General features: G+C 31.7%; 1 long non-coding RNA gene across 1 annotated transcript; it reads left to right on the top strand.

Moving 5' to 3' along the window:
- Window positions 1-2,599: 2,599 nt before the first annotated feature.
- LOC132717053 (uncharacterized) lies at window positions 2,600-24,391 on the top strand. Its single transcript, XR_009623902.1, has 3 exons — window positions 2,600-2,734; window positions 16,744-16,886; window positions 24,183-24,391. It is a non-coding gene; the product is annotated as an uncharacterized LOC132717053 (long non-coding RNA).
- The last annotated feature ends 290 nt before the right edge of the window (window positions 24,392-24,681 follow it).

The following is a 24,681-nucleotide window of genomic DNA, read 5'->3' as shown; positions in this document are numbered from 1 at the left end:
CGGATACATGCTTCGCTACAGCCCACGACAATCAATCAAAATTAATCTTATTCTATTCTATTCTGTTATGAGTATACCTAACAATCAAATCAACCCAAGATGCACAAACCCTCAAAAAAGATCTCAACAGTCTTGTAAACTGGGAATCTGATTGGTCCATGGAATTTAATCCACATAAATGTGAAGTCCTTAGTATCAGCCACAAAAGACATCCAGTAGCATTCTATTATAATTTACATGGTCAACAACTAAAATCCACTCAGGCTGCAAAATATTTAGACCTGTGTAACAATTAGTAAAGATCTATCTTGGACCAATCATATAAACAACATAACCTCATATAAAAATGTTAAAGAATCTGCCTACAAAACCTATGTAAGGCAGTTAGAATACTGTTCGACGGTTTAGCATCCTTGGCAAAAACATATGGTTTACTATATTAACACTGAAACATACATTGTATTTATCTGCTTATTATCAAGAAGTTTTTTTCCAAATTTGAACGATTTAAAAGCAAGACACAGAAAATACAAACATTTATTAACAACAACTATATATTAAATTAATAGTAAGTGCCGAGTTTTAGCAATACAATACAACACATAACAGTTAAAAATTATAAGATAAAACAAACAATACTTTGTAAACAGACATTTTTTAATATAAAAAACAAACATTTTTTACAATAAAAGTGATAGATTTTCAATCAGAGTATATATTAACAAGAAATTATATCAAAACATAAGTTAAAAATAATCTTTGATATTACTAACGGCTAATTAGCAATACGCTATAAATAATTAATTTGTTAAACCTTGAAAAAGACAACAACAACAAAAAATCATAGGCCTATATCTAAAGTGTTAGCTAAATGAGATCAAAAGAAAATTATTTTTTAAGTATATTTGTAATTAATTTTTTTAATCAAAAGTTTTTGCATTTGTCAACTGTCTTATAAATTAAAGAACAAGTGTCTTTATTTAGGTGTATTTATTGTTACGCCTTTGAAAAAAGCATTTATCTAAATAGCGATTTATAGATCTATAATGGATTATCAATTAAGGATTAAAATGTCGTTATTGTTTGTGTGCCATCAATCAATCAATATACTACAATTTTTAACGATTTTAAGTATAAAAATTCCTTTAATAAAACTGTTATAAAAAAAGAGCCGAAACGTCTCGCAGAAAGAACCGAAACGTCTATGGGCCGATTTTTGCACAGGGGCCGATTTGGTTTGGGGGCCGAAACGTACTGTTTGCCTGTTTTCCTTGGTCATTCATAAAAAGCTTTTTATTATGAAACTTTAAAGAAAAGAATAAGCTGTTTACGGTAAGCACATATGGAAATTTAGAGTTTTAGTGAATGCTTTTATGAACAACTCCATTTAAATAGTTTTCTATAAACAATTTAAATCATTTATCAATCGCATAAATCTACAATGTATCAAAAAGGTGTTTTACAAAAATCTACGTACTATTATATGTGCATATGTTAATAAATTTCAATATGAAATGTAGAGCAGCTGTTTCCAAAAAAATAGGGAAAATCAGAATCACTAAGAAAGTCCAACAAGGCAAAATTGAAAATGTTGCAGGCTTGGTTTAATTGAGTCTGTTCATGGACGGTACTGATAATTGCAAGCTATCGTCCCCACCCCTAGCACCGTCCTAAGCAGAATTCAACATCCACTTGAACTGGTGCAATTTTGAATTTTGAAGCATCGGCAGATGTGTTCATATGGCAGTTATCATGAAATCTTCAATGTGACACGTAAGTGTCATTCCATGAAAACACGGATTTATATATAAATCCGTGATGATGAAAATAATAACATATCTTTTGTCAATAAGAAACTAATAATCAATGTTTATTTTTTTCTTTAAATTTGTTTCATTAACATCATATATACGTACATGTATATTCTTCATTCACAACATGTCATTTTTTATGTGCATGAGTTCAAGTAAATCTATTAAATTTAGAGACTTTATTACAAATATTCAAATATAGTTTTGTAACTATCTATCTATCTTCCATATTATCAAACCCCTGCTGGGGACCTAGACTTGACGCGCGTCAACTGACAAGAATGTGAGTAAAAGAGCTGAAATAAAAGAATATAAAAGTAATGGAAATGAGTATATTGTTAAAAACAGGTTAGAAATAGAGAAGGTATTATAGGGAGACGTATGTTCAATCCGGCTTACAGCCAGACTGAACTCGGGGCCAGACAAGTTTATGATATCAGGTGGTAAAGCATTCCAGTGGACTATTGTTCTTGGGAAAAATGAATATTTATAGTAACCAGTTTTAGTTTGGACTTGTTGGAATGCATGGGGATGGGATGTTCTTGAGGATCTTGTAAGAGGGACGATATATTTTGGGAAAAAGATAGCCACCTGGTCATGCAAGATGTTGTGAAACAATTTTTATCAGAGACTTATATTACTTTTTTTTCTTTGATTTTTTTATAATTACAAGTAAACAGTTAATATTAATTCTTTTCATAATGCTTAAAAATACTTTAAAAATATATAAGCTGTTTACTTGTGACTTCGGTAACCGGTTAATTTACCGTTCGGCGTACATACCGTGTGCGTTTACATCGGTGTCCGTGTAGATAGCTTTGACAAATCTCACTTGGAATCCTTCGGATATTTCCAATAGTAACATTGTTATTGAGGTGGCAAAGAAATGAACTGATTAAACAAAACACAAAATTTAGTTCATGGTAAGTTTTTTTTGTTATTATAAAATTCTCTGTACTATATAAGGGAAAAATTGTAAATTTCATACAAAGGGCATACTGCCCCAAGTTCTTTAGATGATTTCAAAAATGATTTCTATTTGAAAAAAAGAGAGCATTTTCAACATGTTCAAGGATTTGACAGTCAATCTCGATTTAAAAACCCAATGATACGCCCATTTTGACATTTCTGTTACACATGCGTTTAAAAACTGGACATTTGAAAAAGAAGATAAAACTTTATCATGAACATTACTTTAATTATCCAGCTTGGAATGTCTGCTTATGCCTATGATTCCCTAATTTAAATATCTGACAAAGATTTCGAACCGTTTCGGCCCCAAGACGTATTGGCCCCAAATTACCCAAGACGTTTCAGCCCAGACATTTCGGCCCTTTACCAAATCGGCCCCAGAATAAGTACTGTGTTTTAAACCGGTTTATTAAAATTTCACAGTTATAATATTAATAATCATAAATGACAATTTTCATGAAGTGGAACGCCAATTTCCAAATACCTTGACTTTATATTACAACCATATATGCAGGGTTCTCGGGGACGCTTATTTCGGCGTCCCGGTACGCATGTTTATTACAGCTGGACGCAAATATTTCAGAGCAAGGATTCCAGGTACGCTTAATTTTGCCTGGGGACGCATAAACATTACCGATTGTTTACAACCAGAAACAATACACAAATGCGTCAGCGCGTGTCAGTCTATAGGTAGGCGGTCCTATGCACATCGACCCGTGAAGCGATTAGCCAATCAGCGATAACGATTACGATCTTTATCACGCAATAGTGATCAGACTAATGTATACACGCGCTGTACAGTACATGTAATTACCAGATATAACACGAGGTGATAATTTTATATCTTTGATCAACAGTTGATTGGAAATTAGCAAATTTTACCGACAAAAGGATAAAATTATCGACTAATTACGCCGCAAGTTTAAAGACTGTTTCTCAAATGACAAATGAGTGTAATTTTGAATGATTGTCGAATATTTTCGGCATTTTCTATGCACAATTTTGCTTTAGTTTCATTCTTGCAAAAACTTTCGATAAGGCTATTAAGAATTTAAGATATTGTGCCGAAATGCCAGGACAACAAACCAAAATACACATACGCTTTTCTTTGATATTTAGATTCTATCCGAAAATTGATCCCGAACATCGGCGATTTCACGTTCGCCAGAAACCCTAAAATTTCGCAAAAATTCTCGGTTTCCAAGCCAAACATGCGAATGAATTGTTCCTTTATTATTTAATCAACATTAAATCTTTAAATATCGATCTTCAATTTGCCCCCTTTTGAAGATATTTGCTAAAGTAATTGTCGATCGGATGAATCTCTTACACACTGTTTGAAGCTGTACACGATTTTCCTATTCATTCCGCTAAACGCTGCCTATATACATTTACGTTTTTTTTACAAATATAAACTTTTTGTCTTTAGAGTGGACTTATTTAACCAGAATGAAATTTGATTTGGTATAAAAGTGGAAAAAAACAACAAACAAAAACGATTTCCATGTGTTGATGCATTATAATGAAATAATTTCATAATAAATATCAACAACAAAACAACAAAACAATAATTATACTATGTAGTTCAGAGTTTCTTTTGAATAACTATAAACTTTGGAAGTCTCTTGAAGATTCAAAATATCAGCAATTGAATGACTAATCTGTAAACATATTAATTGCGACGCGCTTTTGGACTCCAACTTTTTCAGGGTTGGGAGTCCATGGACTCCATGTTTTAAAGTCCTAGTGAGAACCCTGATATATGAAAGAATTACGATACCTCTTATATATTTTGCGTAAGATTAAATCTTTACCAAAACTATTAAAGATTAGATACTTGTTGCATTTAATGTTAACTTCAATGTTTAAAAATATCTCACAATAAAAATGCTTTAAGCTACTCGTAATTATTTCCTTGCAGGGCCAAAACACTATTTTTGGGGAAATTTTCTAGCAAATAATTTATCTAATTTAATTTTATATATAATGAAATTATTCCAACAATTATACGCACAAACACCTTATTTTCGAATCTTATATACATGTAACTTATAGATCTATAGCAGTTACATAGCATTTATAATTTGGTTTCAGTTTTTCAATCACTTTTATAACATCTAGCCTCTATCATTATCTAACAACAATAATAATTAAAAATATATTCAGGAGATTATATTTTAAAAATCTTTTGAAGTTTTCTCTGATATTACTTACCGCCAATTAGCATAAAGCTATAAACAGTTAATTACTTAAACCTTGAAAAAAATACGTACAGTTTAATTAAGATCAAAAGATAATGTTTTCGAAGGAATAATTGTAATTAATAATAATAATTAAATTAATTGTTGTTAATCAATTAAGCAATGTACTGTATAGTAGGGCCGAAACGTTTCGCGGAAAAGGGCCGAAACATCCAGGGGCCGCTTTTTCCACTGGGGCCGATTTGGTTTGGGGCCGAAACGTCCTGTTTGCCTGACAATTGAAAATTTTGTGCTACAGAGTCATCTGTCAGTCCGTCACAAAACTTGTCCAGACTACTCCTCATAAACTATTGATGCAATTTTATCCAAACTTTTCAGGAATGATCACTACCAAGTCTACATGTGTATATCTTTTTATGGTTCAATGAATTTTGTCAGAGTTATGGCCCTCTAATCGAAATTTGATCGATGGGCATTTCATTTGATGAAAGGACGTTTCTTGCAAGCTTAAGGCTACCACTAGTTAATGCAATTTCAATGAAACTTTACAGCAGTGATCAATAGCTCGAATTCTTGTGCATATTGCACAGGGTTTTAGGTTGAATGATTTTTTTTGCCAAGTTATGTCTATCATAAGGCGACACATGTCATGGCCCTTGTAATTGTTTGAAGTTGCTGTAAGTAATCTACTGGCTTGTGAGCAGTTCCCCATAGAATAGCAATACCCTTATTTTTCGTTTAAATGCTCTATTTCTACTTGCAATCTTTACAAAAATTGTTTTAAAAATCATGCAGATGTGTGAACGAGACAAAACGGAAGTGTCATTTCGGAAGTGTCATTTCGTAAATTCATACAAAAATAGAAAAATAGTGTTTCTGTCTGTAAAAGGGTTTTCCACTAGTACCATGTTTAAGTAAAATCCAGGTCATGGACTCATTAAGACAATGTTATTTTTTACTCTTGTTATGTTTATTTGAATAATCATCCTGATTTTTTATCCTAATTGCCTCACTTTATCTGTATGGAAAATGTTTGTTTATCACAACTAAATCCAGATTTTTCAGCACCACAAACTAAAATTTCTTCCCTTTTAGTTAGTCCCACAGTATAGTCAATTTCACAGTCTAATCCTTTGTTTGTCTTCATTATATGATGTCTTCTGCCACCCAGAAGTGCTGTGGTCTGTTGTTGGTTCAAAGCTTGCCAGGGACTTTGGATTTTTTATGTGAGGAAACTATCCAACTAACAAATGCTTTTGCTTGAAATTATGCATGGAGGGGCATCTGAGGTCTTCCATCACCAGGAAAAGATATGACGTTTACTGTGTTGGTGTGATGGAAAAACTATATAGGTCAGAGGCAAGCCAGCCTACACTTTTTCCCAGAAAAGTGACATAATTAATACATGTATTCATTATCTGTATACCTGTATTTTCTAACAATCCCCTGAACATACATCTACATTTATAGCAGTTACTGTACTAGATAAGATATACTAAACTGCACCTCCTAAGTTCCCATTCATGATTTCCCCTACTTGGAGACATTTTGTTGTAAAATCAGATGAGGAACCTCTTCAAATGAAAAAATTGTATTTATAATCAAATTTATTTCAAATAAATAAAAGGTATAGAGGTAATAAATTGAGTTTCAGGTATGTCTCAACCCTTACATGTATGAAATACATTTACTTTGACATTCATTATGTCTGCATTTTTATAAAGTCCCAGTGACAACAGTATACAAATTTAGTGGTAGGCTGTTAGGATATGGCTAGTAGATCTTTGGTTGGGCCCGTCAACCTTAGACCAACAGCGGCCTGTGAAAATTTATATATATCTTAGTGACAGCAAAACAATACATGTTTAAGAAAGTTTATTTTGTAAGTTGAAGTGTAAAAGACTAACATGCTAGAATGCCCACCTAACTAGTCTGTTGACTAAATTTTTATCTTGATGTCCCTAAAATTGATAATATACTGTTACAATAATGGGAGAATGACAAGTCCATTTAAAAACTGGAGTAAAGGTCAACAACAAAAATTGTCAGTATCTACAAGATTCAGTATTTAAAAGCTGTTTTGTTACAAGGGCATTGTGTTTTGACATCTGTAATATCATGATGCAGAATTATTTGTATACATGTACATTTCTGGTGTTATATATTTGATACAGTATCATAATCTGTATTAAACTTGGGTCCGTGGTTGAGGGGTTAGAGTTGATGACTTCTAATCCAGTTACCTCTCTGGCGTGGGTTCGATCCCCGGGAGATGCTTTGGTAGTTTAGCACGGAGGAAGGTAGTCTAGTACTGGTGTAACTCTCCAGGAACAATGGTTAGGAAACTACCCGCCTATATGACTGAAATACTGTTGGGAAAAGGCGTAAAATGATACAAACAAACAAACAAAACAAAACTTGGGTGACTTTGCTGGATGATGATTATGATACAAAATTATTTGCATGAATGATGAATAGTTCTCTTCCAGTAGTTTGAGTTTTCATTTTGTGCAATTCATTTAATTCTTGGCCTATTTCTTTAAATCTAACAGATGAACCAAAGGACCAGAGAAAACAACAGACTGGTAATTCCCTTCTTTAGTCTTATGATATCATGTAGAAATACCGAAACTTTTGCAAGTAATTTTCAAAGAGACCCTTCTTCCCCCCCCCCCCCCCCCCCTCTTATCTTTTCAAATTCAATTGGCAATAAACAGATCTTTCAACTTCACAAAAGCCTGATTAAGTGGTATGTGTGACATAAAATACAATGTATGTCATGTACAGTGAGTCTGTCATTAAAGGATATGCAAGTTCTAGTCAAGCTGCAAATATTTCTGACCCTGTGTGCTGACAAGTGGCATTAATATAAACTGGCTGAGACCAAATAGATTCCAAGTCAAATTTCTCAACTTGCTGTATTGATGCTTTCCCTGCTTATTAAAAGATAAATTAATTTTCCATGTACATGTAGCATGTGCATATATAAGAAATGAATTTTATTCCGACATAGGCACAAACTGTAACTGAGAATCTTCAATACGCATTAAATAACGTGCTGAATGGATGTGATCTGTTTAGTTAGACCGAGAAATAATCCCAATACGGTGAATCTAATTTTTATTGAAATTAGATATTATATTATCTAAGAATCTCTATTTTTAAACTTTTCTTGGTATATCTACAAGACATTCACTGTATTAAGTTAAAAAAAGAATCCCAACCAAATCTCTACTCAAAGTAAGTCTAGTGAATTGTTTATTTAGAGGATAAAGATAAAACTGTCTCTTTTTTATGGTCGAATATTCCTTTTGATATCTTGGTCTTAGTCAAGATAAAAATATAGTTTGTAATCTATGAAGATTCAACAGTTACTTTTATCTCAATTGACTACTAATAGGCTTAAATTGGTCTTTATATAACCAAATGTCCATCAGCTGATCTTCATTTCATAATGTTATAAATATATATTTCTTTATTTCCTCCAATTTTGGAGAGTAAAAAGAAGACCATCAAAAACAAAATTAATGAATATTTGTGTACATTAGGGTAATTAATTAATAAAGGTTTCTAATTTATTGTGGGTATAGTCTGTTATTTTGAAATAGTTCACAGGGAATTGTTTTGTAATGTCATAGTAGTTTTTAAACAAATTACAGTCGACTCCACTTATAACGAACTCGCTTATAACGAATTATCGTTAATAGCGAACTAAATCTGACATCTCCGGCCGATTCCTTCTTTATTTTATATTAAATCACATCGCTTAATACGTACTCGCTTATAGCGAATTTTCGGCTAAAACAAACCATTTTTCAAGGCCCCAAATGACGGAAAACATTTAAATTTCCTCGGTTATAACAAACTGTTATAATTGAAATATTGGGATGCGCTCGATTAGGATCATTACAAGAATAACACTATCCGATAATTAAACAATCAAATGATTGCACAGATTATTTATTGCTTTAGGGAATAGAGTTTTAAAGTAGGACATTTTGTTACGGAAAATTTGTATTTCACACCCTCAGTTGATTGCTGTAATACCTGATAATTGCCAAGTAATCGATTTTTTGTGTTTTTGTGTTTGCAATAGTTACCAAACGATAATAAACAAATAGCAACAGAAAACAAATGGTAAAAACTTCATAGACATTAAATACATGAATGAATATATGTACCATGTACATAATACATTGCTCAATAAATGCCCCGCATTAAATAACCGCTGCAGTAAAATACCGGTTACACCGGTAACCAGTGAAGAGTATGGCTTTTTCAAGCAAATTTCCCCATCCAAACAAGTCAGCAAGTTGTTGCTACTTCGCTTTTAGCGAACTTCGGATACAGTGATTTTTTTCACTGTATTTTACAGCCGAATAAAGGCTGTTTCCCCTAGCCAAAAATAGGTATATTTTCCCCTAAAAATGCAAATATTTTCCCCTAAAATGCCTCGTTCTCTTTTTTTACCAGAACCATGACTTTATAGCATCTGATATCAGCTAGAAGACAGAAATCTGTCCCTATAGATAGCCTTTGCTATGTACCATGCATGTTAAATTGAATTAAATTTTTTTTTTTTCATAAAATGTGTGGGTAATCCCCTTTTTAGTTGTTGGAATTTGATTTCAGGTTTCCCCTTTTTCTGATTTATCGCACTATATTTTCCCCTTCAGAAAGCCACAGGTTGTTTTAAAAATTGGAAAAAAAATCACTGGGATATAACGAACGATATTATAATGTCCCATTGAGTTCGTTATAACCGGAGTCAACTGTAGTTTAAAGGGGTTTTGAGGCCATTTGTGCACCTAAATTTTGTAGTCCATATCTGTCATGAAATCTCAGACACTACCAGAAAGGTTTCTGATATGCTATATGAACTGGTATAACCAGGAAACCAGGACAGCATTCTTAATAATAGGTGAATTTTTTCTCAGCAAATACTCTGCAACCAATAACCCTTTTCCATTTGTGCTTCCAGTACTTTGATTTTTCAAATGTTTATAAGTTTATTTGGTTTACTAGGTATATAAGGTAGTAGGACATAATTATGATGTCAATCATGTCTATATGACACAAACCAAGTGAAATTCTTTTTTGTATAATTAGGACATAATTAACATTATTCTTACAAGTAAGTTCTTTAGGTTTAATAGAGTTGTATTATGGCATATCAACAATTCAGTTAGGAAGGCTTGATTTTAAAACATATTTAGATACTATCAATAATTATAACTAGCAAAAGTTATTTTTTCTAGTACAAGTGAAAACATTTATTGTTTGCATCACAGTATTTTATATTTGACCAACCTGTCATATTTGAGAATTTATGTCAATAATATAAATAAATGTACTTAAGGAATTAGAATATCTCTATATTTATAGGTTATTGTATTGGTTTTTTGCTTTTCTATAGACATGTATACAGTATAATTATGAAAATTGATATAAACTGCTAAATAGATGCCTTTATTTAAACATAAAAGTTCTTGATCAAACTTCATTGAAAATGGTAAATTTAAATATAAAACTAAAAGAAATGAAATTCTGATTTGTTTGCGTATTTGGGACCTGGATGTTATTTTTTCCAGACAGGTATTGTTCAGTTGAGCTTATGTATTTAATTACAGTCAGTAAATTTTGTTGTGAAAAGGATTTTTTTTCTCACAAGTTATATTCTGGATTAGTTGTATTATTTTATTGTTAATTGAAATTCTCTGAAACATTCCTGTGTTTTAAATTTCTGTGAATTCAGTCTAGCCTTAAAATAGGTTTCAAAATTTGTGTTAAAATTTTGCAGGAAGTCTTATTAAATTATGAATTTATAAGATATTTAGGCTCACATTTCACAGGACACTGATCATATGGTAAATATTAAATAAATACTCAACTTTATTTATTACTTTAATAATTTTTATGTTGCTATGCCTCCACTTTTGTAATTAGTTTTTACTGCCCTCTCTCAATTATTGTCTAAAAATTGTTTAAATCATAGGTCAAGTGTTTGTTTTTACTGCGAGATTATTAAATTAACGTAAATATGAGTATGGATAATTTATTGATAGGATTTAAAGTTATAAAACAATGTACAGCATATATACATGTACATGTATAAATGTATGGTAATGGTCTGGTTCAACTCCATCAATGGTTCTAAGCAGAATCTGCAAGCATGAAATGTCAGGTTCATACTGATGTCGTAATGATAATTTAGGGCCTTTTCCAGCTATTTTGGGAAAGTTTAGGCCCCTGACATAAATTGGGAAAAATTATGGCACATTTTGGGAAATTTGAGACATTTTAAAAAATGAATTAACAACCATATACCTGACTTTTTAATTTGTAATAGGTGTATAATCATATTAAAATCATTTGTTTATATGAAGACCCAAATACAGAATATTCAGTGTTAAAGCAGGAAAGTCCTTGTGATGATTATCTTATAAACAGCAACCAGATTTCTTTGTGTATTGTGTTTCATATACAATATTGAAATCATTGAAAATGAAACACAAGAAAACATATTATATTGATTACTGTCTATTTCAAGCTTATATTTTGACCTCATATACCTGTAAATAACACTATACACGTATATATTGGTAAATGGCCAAGGGCAAAAAAAAGAAAATGTGACGTTTGTCAAAATGTTTAATTGGTTTAAAAAAGTTAGTTTTTTTTCTACTTTCATTTTGAAATTTTCAATATAAGTTTTGGACAGTTTTTTTTTCCGTTTTTGTTAAACTCTATGAAAAAAAGGTGAGGATGCATTGATTTCAGTTTTCAAAGTACATTCTGTATAATTACTGTGCTTGCATAAAAGTCATTTCTACATAGGCTGATTGTTTCTTTATAATATAAAAATGAAAGATGAAATTAAAAGCTCGATTTTACTACAACACTTCCAGAGTTTTCTCTTGGAATGTCTGACAGGCGGGTCCCATGTTTGAGATTAATGAGTCCATTGTCTATTACAAGGACTGTCATCTTAAAAGTTTCTGAACTGTGTTACATCTTGAATAAAAAGTGCCTAAATTATAATATTATAGAAGATCCAATCTTATTAATCAAAAGTTACCAAAATAACAGTAAAGGAATAGATATGTTGGTTGATAAAAGGCAATTCTTGGACCAAAACTTGATCTTGGACTACGAAAACCTGTGTCAGGGAAAATCCTGAACTTTGAACCCTGAAAAGAAGGAAACCATTATATCATTAATTTGAAAGACAACCTGGCATTTCTAGATTACACTTAAATCAGTTTTAGACACTGCTACTGTAGAAACTTCGATATTAAACTTCATACTGTATGTTTATTAAACTTTTTAAAATCTGTTTGGAAATAATGACAGTTGTACAATTACATATTGCTATTTATTTACTGAAAAGTTTTAAGCTACATGTGCTATAGGTCATTGCTTGTTTGCTTATTTAAAAATATGACATCATTGTATTTTCATCTTTGAATTTTATGTTAATGAATAAAATGCATTTAATAGAAATTTTCAATAATTGCTAATAAATTAAATGAATTGTTGGTTTTATCAGAGATGTACAAGTATAAAATATCATTTATATCTTCCACTTTAAGTTTATTCATAAAACTATAATTCTAGCTACAACTTGATGTTTCAAGGGTATTTAACCATGAAGAATAACTGCTTAATATTTTTGAATATTGTGTTAAAAGGCGAGAAATATGTATTTTAAATCGGTTTTTACAACATACAACAAAATGTTTATTTAGTTTATAATAGACATGTGGAGTTACATATTCATTGCTGTTTTACATGGGACAATCTTACGTTTTATACTTTTATCATTTAAGAAAATATTTTTAACAGTGCTTAAGTAGATTGTTAGGTAGCCATAAATCAAACAGATTGCAAAGTATGTGCTGTTTTATCTAAAATATTAAGAAGTGTTTTAAAAAAGATTATTCTTTTAATTTTGTTTTTTTTAGTTGAGAGATGGAAACACACTGCTAAGTTCTAGAGCCTGTACATTGTATTAATACACTTGTTACTATATATAGTAACAAAATTGCCAATGATTTCAACTGATTATGAGTGTCACGTGACCTATTATGAGTTTGCGGCCCGGGGCCGAGAACTAGTTATCAGCCCGCAGAACATGTGCATGTGCACAAACTGAAACAATGACGTCATATTTTACGTCATCAAACAGTTAACTGTAAAAGTGAAAGTAGGTTGTCAGCACGAATCGCTTTATTTTTATTATGAGATCTTAAGCGTATTTAGTACAAGCACATTTTTGTTACTATTGAAATTTGAAGAAATAATACGAAAAATTCATTCCGAAAAAAAATGAAAATAAAACTTGCTTCTTTATTCTACTGCTTTGAACACACAAACAGTAAATATCTCTGTACAGAACAGTAGAAGAGTAAACAAGAATTTCAACGAAAGAACTTCAAAGTCTATTTATTTATTTTTATTTTTTTTTAAATGCTACTATTAGATCTACCAAGTGTATTAAAGACATTAATACACGTCAGCGTAGGGCCGGAAGGTGATAATCGGCCCTGAATGAATAATGGCCCTCGGGCTAAAGCCCTCGGGTCCATTATTCATTTTGCGGCCGATTATCACCTTCCGGCCCTCTCCTGCCGTGTATTAACCTTTTAGTATACAGACTAATTGGTGAAATGATGCCTAATATATTAATATCGTAATATAACTTGTTTATGAATGCTGATGAATTTAGAGTTCTAACTTTGGCACGCTTTGACATTATTAAATAATTGTACTCAAATGGCAATTCACCTATTACTGCGCAGTTTACAATATTTGCATGCAGTGACATTCTTATTCTGTATTTTTCATTGGTTTTATTTTGTCCAGCAGGTATGAGTTGAATATATATAACCAATTTCAGAATACTGTTGCTGATGTTCATAATGAGATCAAAACCAAGAAATATGAGAATTGGAATAAAAAGAGCATTTTGTAAAAACAAAAATCCATAACATTTAATGTACCAGTTCCATGTGTTATGTACATTATCATTAGGGGCAAAAGTCAGTGCCATTGGGATGAGTATGACAGGGGCTGACTCCTCTTAAAGCAGAGGGACTCGTGGGGGAGTTGGGAGGCCTCCCCTGAGAAAAAATCTGAAGTAATAAGTAAAATAGAGGCCACATAAGCATTCAAAGTCTGAATTTAGATTTCATTTTTACCCCAAAGAGCTCTTATAAGCTCTTTATCATTTTGTATTCATTCAAAAATTTATTCTTATGTTTTTATGTACATGTACAGTGTAAAGTCAAGTGTTTTTAAAGATTTTGAAAAAAAACAACAACAAATTGTTCATGATTTGACAACACCAGAAATTGAATACATCAGCAGATATATACACCCAACATCTTGAATGTCAGTGCAGTGTAATGTATACAGTATACGTAAAACAGTTGCTAATTAAACTACACTTACAATGTGAAAGAAGTTTTGTTCACAGCTGTAATATAATCTCTGTAAAGAAATGAGAACTTAATTGTATAGAAGTGTTTCATATAAAGTATGTTTAAGTGTCTTAACTGTTTGTTAAGTTCATTGTTTCCAAAGTTGAAGTGTTACTTGATGAGAATAAAGCTATACACTACAAATTTGACTTTGTAATTTAGCTTGATTAAAAAAAAAATGATTCACATTAATATGGAGATAACCTTTAATATACTGCATACATAGCAACATGATTAATGATTCACTTTGGATATCAGTATATACCCAGGTTGAGTCTGCTGGCCAGGATCTTTCCTTATCTAGGATACCAGTAAATACCCAGGTTAAGTCTGCTATTAACAATGTCTGGCCTAGATCTTTACTTACCTAGTATACCAGTATATAGTCAGGTTAAATCTGCTATTTATGATGTCTGGTGTGGATCTTGACTTACCTAGTATACCAGTATATAGGTAGGTTGAGTCTGCTATTTATGATGTCTGGCCTGGATCTTTACTTACCTAGTATACCAGTATATAGGTAGGTTGAGTCTGCTATTTATGATGTCTGGCCTGGATCTTTCCTTACCTAGTATACCAGTATATAGCCAGGTTGAGTCTGCTATTTATGAAGTCTGGCCTTGATCTTTCCTTATCTAGGATACCAGTATCTAGCCAGGTTGAGTCTGCTATTTATGATGTCTGGTGTGGATCTTGACTTACCTAGTATACCAGTATATAGTCAGGTTGAGTCTGCTATTTATGAAGTCTGGCCTGGATCTTTACTTACCTAGTATACCAGTATATAGCCAGGTTGAGTCTGCTATTTATGATGTCTGGTGTGGATCTTTACTTACCTAGTATACCAGTATATAGCCAGGTTGAGTCTGCTATTATGATGTCTGACCTGGATCTTTACTTACCTAGCATACCAGTATATAGCCAGGTTGAGTCTGCTATTATGATGTCTGACCTGGATCTTTACTTACCTAGTATACCAGTATATAGCCAGGTTGAGTCTGCTATTTATGATGTCTGACCTGGATCTTTCCTTACCTAGTATACCAGTATATAGCCAGGTTGAGTCTGCTATTTATGATGTCTGGCCTGGATCTTTTCTTACCTAGTATACCAGTATATAGCCAGGTTGAGTCTGCTATTTATGATGTCTGGCCTGGATCTTTACTTACCTAGTATACCAGTATATAGCCAGGTTGAGTCTGCTATTTATAATGTCTGACCTGGATCTTTCCTTATCTAGGATACTAGTATATAGCCAGGTTGAGTCCGCTATTTATGATGTCTGGCCTAGATCTTTACTTACCTAGGATACTGGTACAGTATATAGCCAGGTTGAGTCTGCTATTTATGATGTCTGACCTGAATCTTTACTTACCTAGGATACCATTATATAGCCAGGTTGAGTCTGCTATTTATGATGTCTGACCTAGATCTTTCCTTATCTAGGATACCAGTATATAGCCAGGTTGAGATGATGCTCTTTCTAGCTGTCTACTTTAACTCTATACTCACCAAGGATGTCGGTAAACAGCAAGGTTAAGTCTGCTCTTTCATGCCCTGTGATATGGCTATAGAGTATAGACCCATGTTTGTCTGCACATTAGATCAGTCTGACCTGACAAAATTAAAACCCTGATTCAGGATTGGCCTTTATAAACAATGACAGCTAATAAAAGGCGGTGATTTTACTTGTTACTGTGTGCTTGTACCTTGTTTTATCAGGTGTAATGTTATATTAATTTATTACATGGTCATGTGATATATAATTATTCGCTGCTATGATTTATGTTTGTAATCTAGTCTTATGTTGTAAATTATTTCTTGCAGTTGGACAGTGAGATGTTAAGCTTATATTTATTTTCACTGTTTTTTGGGGAAATTTTAAATTAAATTTTTTATTTTTTGCTGAGGCTAAATAAATACCAAGTCATTAATAAAAATTTAAATTAATCAAGCCATTTGCCACCCCCCATTGTAGGGGGAGGGGGGTTAGTGATATTAGGAAAATTTTTTACCTTTTTCATTTAAATGCAGGCTTGGTTTACATAATTTTTTGCCAAAATCGGGCGTATTGAAATATAGAGTGAAAAATTTGTACTTTTGCCGTCCACTTTCTCGGGGGATGGACTGTGGTAACAACTTGACTTGTGAATATTTAAGTTAGATTTAATTGTCAGATTATCTGATTTCAATTCATTTGTTTTAGTTTACATTGCATTTAAATTTAATGGAGAGAATGATTCACCACAGATTTATGTTTTCAATTGCATTTTACAGGTAGACAAGACACTGTAGATAACGAAAGTCTGACAAGAAGCTTGCGGTGATTTTTGTTTATGGCCTGACATAACAGAATGTACGCATAATGGTATGAGATAAAGGAAATAGAGGATAATGTGTCATTACAATTCAAGTGCAAGGTTTGTAACCAAAAAAAAATTACAATGATTTATTCATGATTTATGCATTCATTAATTAATTAATGTAGGGCATTCATTGATATGGGACATAATTATTAATTGGTTAACAAGTTTATAATTGTTTCATACTGTAATACTGCTCATTCTGCAGGTGATGGTCTAGTTACTGGACAAAACAGAAAATGTAGCTTTAAAATAAAAAACCTGCATAAGACCCAATTGTGGTCAAAAATGAATTGTTTTCAAGTTGCTGTTAATTTTAATTAATTGGACAAAAATATTAACATGAAAAAAACTGAATTAGACAATCATTATTATAAACTTGATAAAGATTAATGAAAAATTACTGATTTTTTAAAATTCAATTGTTTTCGTGGTCAACTTACACTGAACATATATACATGTATTAGTAAAAATCTTAATACACATATTGCACAAAGGAAAGTCGTGCAAATTTTTCTTCTCAGACTGTAATTAAGATTTGCACAATGTTGTTTGACAGACATATGTCACTTGTAGAAAAAAAAACAAGGAAAATTATAATCAATTTTTCATTACTAGATACACGCATGTTCCCTTTGTCGTCACCAACTGTATACCAAAAAAAAACACATCTGCGAAATGTATATTCAATGTGTTATAAGATACTGAGTAATTGACTGGCGAGTTTTTGTGTAATTGATTATAAACATACATTTTACATGAATGGTGGTCACACAAAAAGAGCCTTTCAGGTCTATAATGTAACAGATGTTTAAACCCTTTTTTTGCCCTTGCCATTAAAACCAATCTATTTTCCTTTAAATACCCATTGAAAATCCCAGTCATAGGTAAAAAGGGTTTGGGAAGTTTTTGTGTTTTTTTTAAATTTGAAAAAGTAGGTTTAAATGCTTTTTTAAAATATGGTTTTTTTTTTTTGTTTTTAAAAATTTTTTTTTATTTTCTTTGGATTAAAGTATTTTATTTGGGGGTTATTTTTAAAAAAATTATTAACAGGGGAATTTTAAAACTGTTTATAGCTTTTCTTAAAACCCCAGCATCGTTTTTAGGGGATAATTTTCCATTTTTAACCTGTCAAAACTCGGTTTAAAAAATTTTTTTTAATTTTTAACCAAATTTTTGTAAAATTTTTAAAAAAAAAATTTTGGGAAAAAAATTAAAAAAATTTAATTTTTTAAAAATTGGGCCTGCAGCCTGATTATTTGATAAAAAAAAAGTTTTATTATTTAAAATTTCCCAAAAGTTAAAATTCCCAGTAGGACTTTTATTTTTAAACCCATTAATGTATATAATATTATTGTTTAAAAAAGGGTTAAACCGAGACGATTAAAGCAAAATTCCCATTTTTTTATTTTTTTTTTTGGGAAAAACAATTATGTTTTGTTTTCAAACAAAAGTATTTCACAAATTTTTTTTTTTGGAAAATGCATTTATCACTTTTAAACCTTTCCAAAAACACCCGAGAGCTTTTATAACGTGTCATTTACATTTTTCTAAAAAAAAAAGATCAGCGGTTTCAATCATCCCCCTTTTAAATTTACTAAAAATTTTGAAAATTAAGAGTAATGGGTATATTAGGGGTATTGGGGGAAAATTCCCTTTATTGTTTTTGTATTTTTTTAAATTGGCGCCAAAAAAGCCATTTCCCACCTTTATTCTTTTGAATTGACATATTTATTCTAAAAATAACATATTTAACCTTTATTTAAGCTTAAGGCCACTTTAATCTTCTTGAAGTTTTTTTATTTTATTAAGTTTCAATTAATCATCACAATCATACTATCTGATAATAATATTCATTGTATTATTCATTGTATTATATTTCAAATAATGACCAATGGCTAAGTGGTTAAGTGCAAAAGTCTTGTATTCTTGCAGGTTCTAATATATTTCAAAAACATGCAAATTGCAAAGAAAATGACACCAAGAAATGAATATTTTAAAAACTTTACCACCACCCAGCCCCTGCAAAAAAGGATTTGTTAAGAGAATATTTTATAAGTTTATCTAATGTTTATGTCACTATTGGCAATTCTGTTGGAGCAAAGGATAATCTTGATTATTAAATTAAATTCTATGAAAAGATTTTTGTGCCCCCACTTAAGTGGCATGCATTTAGATTTACCCTTGTCCGTCCGAGCAAACATTTTGGGTTTAGGGGCTATATAACAGTAAAGAGAACAAAAGAGAACAATAGGTTCATTCGTGATGGGGCTAGTAGCCCTTAAGAGAAAAAGAAAATAAAAAAGAAAATAGCCCCCTAAAGCCAAAATGTTGGAACGTCCTTCCGTCCGTCCGTTCTCTTTTGTGTCGCACGTAACTCAAAAAGTATTTGACCTAGAGTCATGAAAGTTTACAGGAATGTTGATCAGCATGTGTAGTTGTGCACCTGGGTATTTTTGTCTGGATATTTTTTAGTATTTTTGCAGAGTTATTGCCCTTGTTTAGTAATACTTTTACAATTTTCAACTTGTGTCGCACGTAACTCAAAAAGTATTTGACCTAGAGTTATGAAACTTTACGAGGAATGTTGATCAGCATGTTGTAATTGTGCACCTGGGTATTTTCGTCTGGATATTTTTAAGTATTTTTTAGAGTTAATGCCTTGACTTAGTAAAATTTTGCAATTTTCAACTTGTGTCGTATGTAACTCAAAAAGTATTTGACGCTAGAGTCATGAAACTTTACAGGAATGTTGATCAGCATGTGTAATTGTGCACCTGGGTATTTTCATCTGGATATTTTTAGTATTTTTAGAGTAATTGCCTTTGACATAGTAAATTTTGCAATTTTCAACTTGTGTCGCACGTATCTCAAAAAGTATTTGACCTAGAGTCATGAAACTTTACAGGAATGTTGATCCAGCATGTGTAGTTTGTGCACCTGGGTATTTTCGTCTGGATACTTTTTAGTATTTCCAGAGTTATTGCCCTTAACTTAGTAAAATTTTGCAATTTTCAACTTTGTCGTATGTAACTCAAAAAGTATTTGACCTAGAGTCATGAAACTTTACAGGAATGTTGATCAGCATGTGAAGTTGTGCACCTGAGTATTTTCGTCTTGATTTATTAAGTATTTGTAGAGTTATTTCCCTTGACTTAGTAAAATTTTGCAATTTTCAACTTGTGTCGCATGTAACTCAAAAAGGATTTGACATAGAGTCATGAAACTTTACAGGAATATTTATCAGCATGTGTAGTTGTGCACCTGGGTATTTTCGTCTGGATTTATTTAGTATTTTTAGAGTTATTGTCCTTGACTTAGAAAATTTTTGCAATTTTCAACTTGTGTCGCATGTAATTCAAAAAGGATTTGACCTAGAGTCATTAAACCTTACGAGAAGGTTGCTCAGCATATTTAGTTTTGCACCTGGGGTTTTGCTTGTGGATTTATCCAGTATTTGTAGAGTTATTTCCCTTGACTTAGTCAAAACCGTTTCATTATGTTGTTATTTGGTCCTTGAGTGCTTGAGTTAGAATCAACAAACTTTTACAGGAGATAATGATCAACATCACTAAATTACAGAATAATTATTCACATCACTGTGAAGCTATGCACCTGGGACTTTGCATGTGGATTTTTTTTCAAGTTTTGTTAGAGTTATTGCCCTTGACTTACAGTAGTATAAATTTGCAATTTTCAACTTGTTCATGCATAGCTCAAAAAGTATTTCACTTGTAGGCCTGAAAGTTTACAAGAATGTTGGGTCAGCATGTGTACTTATGCACCTTGGGGTTTGCTTGTGGATTTATTCAGTATTTGTAAAGTTCTTGCCCTTTACTTAGTAAAAGATTTTTAGTTTTCAAAAAATATTTGACCTAGAGTCATAAGATTGACAGAACAGTGGGGCGGTGGGGGCACCCGTGTCCTATGGACACATATCTAGTTATATTAAATTCTATGAAAAAATTAATCATTTAGTTTTTCTTATGTAGTAATTTACTTCCAGACATTGAACAAGTATTTTGTTTTTCTAGCAGGTAAATTAATTACTAGTGATACAACAGCTTGCATTTATGTTTTACATCACATTTGATAAACGATTTTGCAGACTCGGCTATGTGCAGATTTTTGATCATGTTTCTTTTTTCTCTTTAAACCAGCTGAATTTGTGTAATGAACTTCCCCAGCTCTAAATTTGGGACATTCCATTCAAAGTTTAGGGAATTCAAGAATGAGGTGATGTTGTCAGGCAGCAATATTATTTTATAGTTTCATAAAAATAGTGAATGTGTCAAATGAACACAATGTTTTACCAATATTATAGAGCCTGGTGAAATGGGCTCTTTTAGTCTTTTAATACTGGAAGCAATTAAGGCTAATTACTTCCAGTTCCATTAAGTAAAGTGTTAACCTGCTGAATTTTTTAAATGAACTTGTCCAGCTTCTAAATTTAGAATTGTCCATTATCATTTTTGGGGATGTCAGGATGAAAATTTAAAGTTGGGTCAGCCAACAGTATAAAGCATGGTCAGATGATATATTGCTATATTATATATCAGATAATATATGGTCAGATGATATATTGCCTATCTTTATACTGATTGCAATGGACCTAACTAATTTCTCATTCCAACAGTTTTAGAGGTAACAAGTGTTTTCGTGTTAATATCATAAGGAATAGAATGAACATGTTTAACAAATTTTACATTAATGCTGTAATGTGGAACACATTAAGATCTGTGGATTTGATGTTGTTTAAAACTCTACACTGAAATTAAGCTAAAATTAAGCTTAAATTATATAAATGTTTAAAGAAATGTTACAAGACCATTAGATTATAAGAAAAATTTTATTTTTAAAGGGGGAAAAGTGTTTGAGAATTTTAATTGAAACACCAGATGTATAGATGCAGTTTCCGGGAAATTTTTTCCCCAAGGGGGGGGTTAAAAAATTTTTTGCATCGGGTAATGTATATCCAAAAGGGTGTTTTCTTTCAGGGGGTGGTTGGATTATGAGTTCATTTTCACTGAAGAAATATAATTTGGTATCCAGATTTTGATTTTATACATGTATTATATTTTAATATATTCCCCCACCCCCCACTCCCGCCTATATCTGCACATGCCGATCGTAAATTGTGCAATATATATAGCAAGTTTTATAGACTCTGTGAAATCAATGCATTGATGATCTTTTATCTAACAAATTGATGCAAATGAACAAAAAACCAAATAATTTAACATGTTAAAGTAGGCAATCACTATTTGTATAAAGGTTATTCAACCCTAATTATATGTTCAATATCTTAAATGAACTTGTCTCTTTTAATCTGGACAAAAACATTTATCATTAGTAGGGAAAATTTCAAAGTATGTAGTGAATATCAAACAGTGCATATCATGATCAAACGGCACGACTATGGCACAATTGTGCCAGCTAAATTTGGTTTGCACAGGTCACATTGGTAAATTCTGTAGCGGCCTGAATAGGTTAAGAGTTTAAAATAAGGAAAATAATGGTAACATGACAATGTTTGGGAACAGAATGGGGTTGGGGAGGTGTTTGGGGTGTGTAAGATGCAGGTCTTTTTTTCTCAGGTTGGGGAAGCAGCCCTGCCCTTAATTTTGGGGAAAATTACAAAATTTGTAAAAGGGGAAGAAAAAACTTGATGTTAATTTGGGGAAAACTGCATGATTTTAAAGAATTTTTCATTGGGAAAGCAGCCCTATAACGGCATCTGCTATAGAAGGGAAAAAAAGCCCTGATTGATGATATACAGGAGAGGACAATATCTATTTGGCTTATATAAATCTAAATCAGGCACCTGTATGTTACATGTAGTTTTTACCAGACATTGCCTCAAGTCTAGCCTAATATAAATTTGTAATGGTAATGATTTACAAAATGTAGCTGCTCAATTAGTGTACAATATACATGTAATTATGCAGGCCCTGGCTTCATAACTTTAACAACTTGTAACGGCAGGAAATCCTAACAATTAACATTGTACTGTTCCAAATTAAATACAGGGAATGTTGCACAAATTCATTTCATGATGATTATTGAATGTAAAAAAAAATAATACAAAATTGGTTTTCTGTATACTGTTAAACAAATTAAGGGATTTTCCTTAAAGCAGCATGCTTCCAGATTCAGCCTAATTTGCATGAAAGTTTGAAAATGTATTTATGCAGTATAATATTGTGCAGTTACCAAAAGAATGCAATGCACACATTATAAATGGTACTTACAACCCTTGTAAAATACCATAAAGAGGACGAAATATGCAAAAATAGCCCTTGCTGCGTTAGAAACGCAGTTAAGTAATATAGTTATAAATACTGAAAAATCGGTCATTAATCGCACATAACATGTAGATTATTACTAGAATATTGAATCTTTATACTTTTCCTAAAATCTTAGTACAATTTTCTCAGGTTTGATTTTGTCAAAATATGTTTGCTTATCTGGAGGTGTGCAGCTTTAAAACTTGGTTTGAACGAAGTCTTTAAAAATATCAGTAAAATGGTAATTCAGGTATTTCTGTTAATACATTAAATCTTGATTCAACTGTCAATGACTTGTATATTGAGCAGTCAGCTTAATTTCCTACATTACAGATTATTATTTACATCTTACTCAAAACAAAAGACAGCAGCTGCTTATGTATTAATTGGCTACTGTACCTACTTATCGAAAATATTAAAATAAAGGTCACTGTGTTGGATAATTCCGGTTTACTGAAGTACATGTAATTCATTATCTGTCCAAAATCAAGTTCACGGTAAGATGTGACATTACAGTCTCGTTTGTCTTAGTGTTAGTATAATACTGAAAAGTGTCCAAAATTAATCTGGTTCATCTCATTTGTGCATGTTTATTATTTCCTTGATTGCTAAAATAATTTTTGTTCTTTTAACCCTTTTTGCTATCTACTAGACATGTATGATCTGTACAAATTACCGTTACAAAGTTGGTTTGTATACTAAAATATGGTAATCATCTTTGTGATATGCAGTCTGATTAAAATCAGCTACACATGTGGGATATGAAAAAATTATATCTGATGTTTGAATTGTTTTAGGGTTGGGGTGGGGATATTTTTTCATATATTTTGTTTGATGTTTGAGATTTTTTTTTTTACTTTTGTCATTTTTTATCCATTTTACACACATTGGGAGAAAAATAACATCAGTCATTTATAGTTAATTTGTGTAATGTCGGTGAAATGCTAGTAATAAGTTTACCTTAAATGTACAATTACATTTGTACATCTAGTTTAAGATAAAATATTCATAAGAAAAAATCATATTCAGTGTTTACTTTATGTTGTTTTATTTTAATCAATTCCAGGTTGCTATGAGTGATTATGGTATACAGTATGGGGGGACAATGTGCTCTAAATAAGTTTCGGGCCAGCGGTCATGGATTCAAGAAGTGAGGTACGTGTCCGAGGCAGGACAAATTCATCAAACAGTATGACAGAAGAGAACGCACCTTTTTTACCCACAATGCCTTTACCGAGCCCGGACATGGTCGTCTATGGCTCAGAACCCAAGCCGGCAAAAAATAACTTTGGGTAAGAAAATTTTATTGGAAAGCAGTATTTTTTGGGGGTGGAAAAATTTTCGCTTGTTTTAGGATTTACGTAAATTCCCCCAAAGTTGCTCAAATTTCCCGGTTTAACCCAGGAAAAAATTTTAGTATAATCCTAGGTCTCGGACCCTTATTTGGGTTTTTTAAATAGTACCTATTATTGGAAAGGTCCGTATAATGTAGGGGTAAAATTTGGGTCGGGAAAAGGCCCCTTCATTCTAGGGGTTATCATTATTTTTAATTATTTCGTTGCTAT

This window comes from Ruditapes philippinarum, unplaced genomic scaffold (genome assembly GCF_026571515.1).
Source record: "Ruditapes philippinarum isolate M1 unplaced genomic scaffold, ASM2657151v2 ctg2667_1_1_1_1, whole genome shotgun sequence".
In the NCBI taxonomy this organism is placed as follows: domain Eukaryota; kingdom Metazoa; phylum Mollusca; class Bivalvia; order Venerida; family Veneridae; genus Ruditapes; species Ruditapes philippinarum.
The sequence above is the reverse complement of the archived record's forward strand: the minus strand, read 5'-3'. Positions and strand labels throughout refer to the sequence as shown.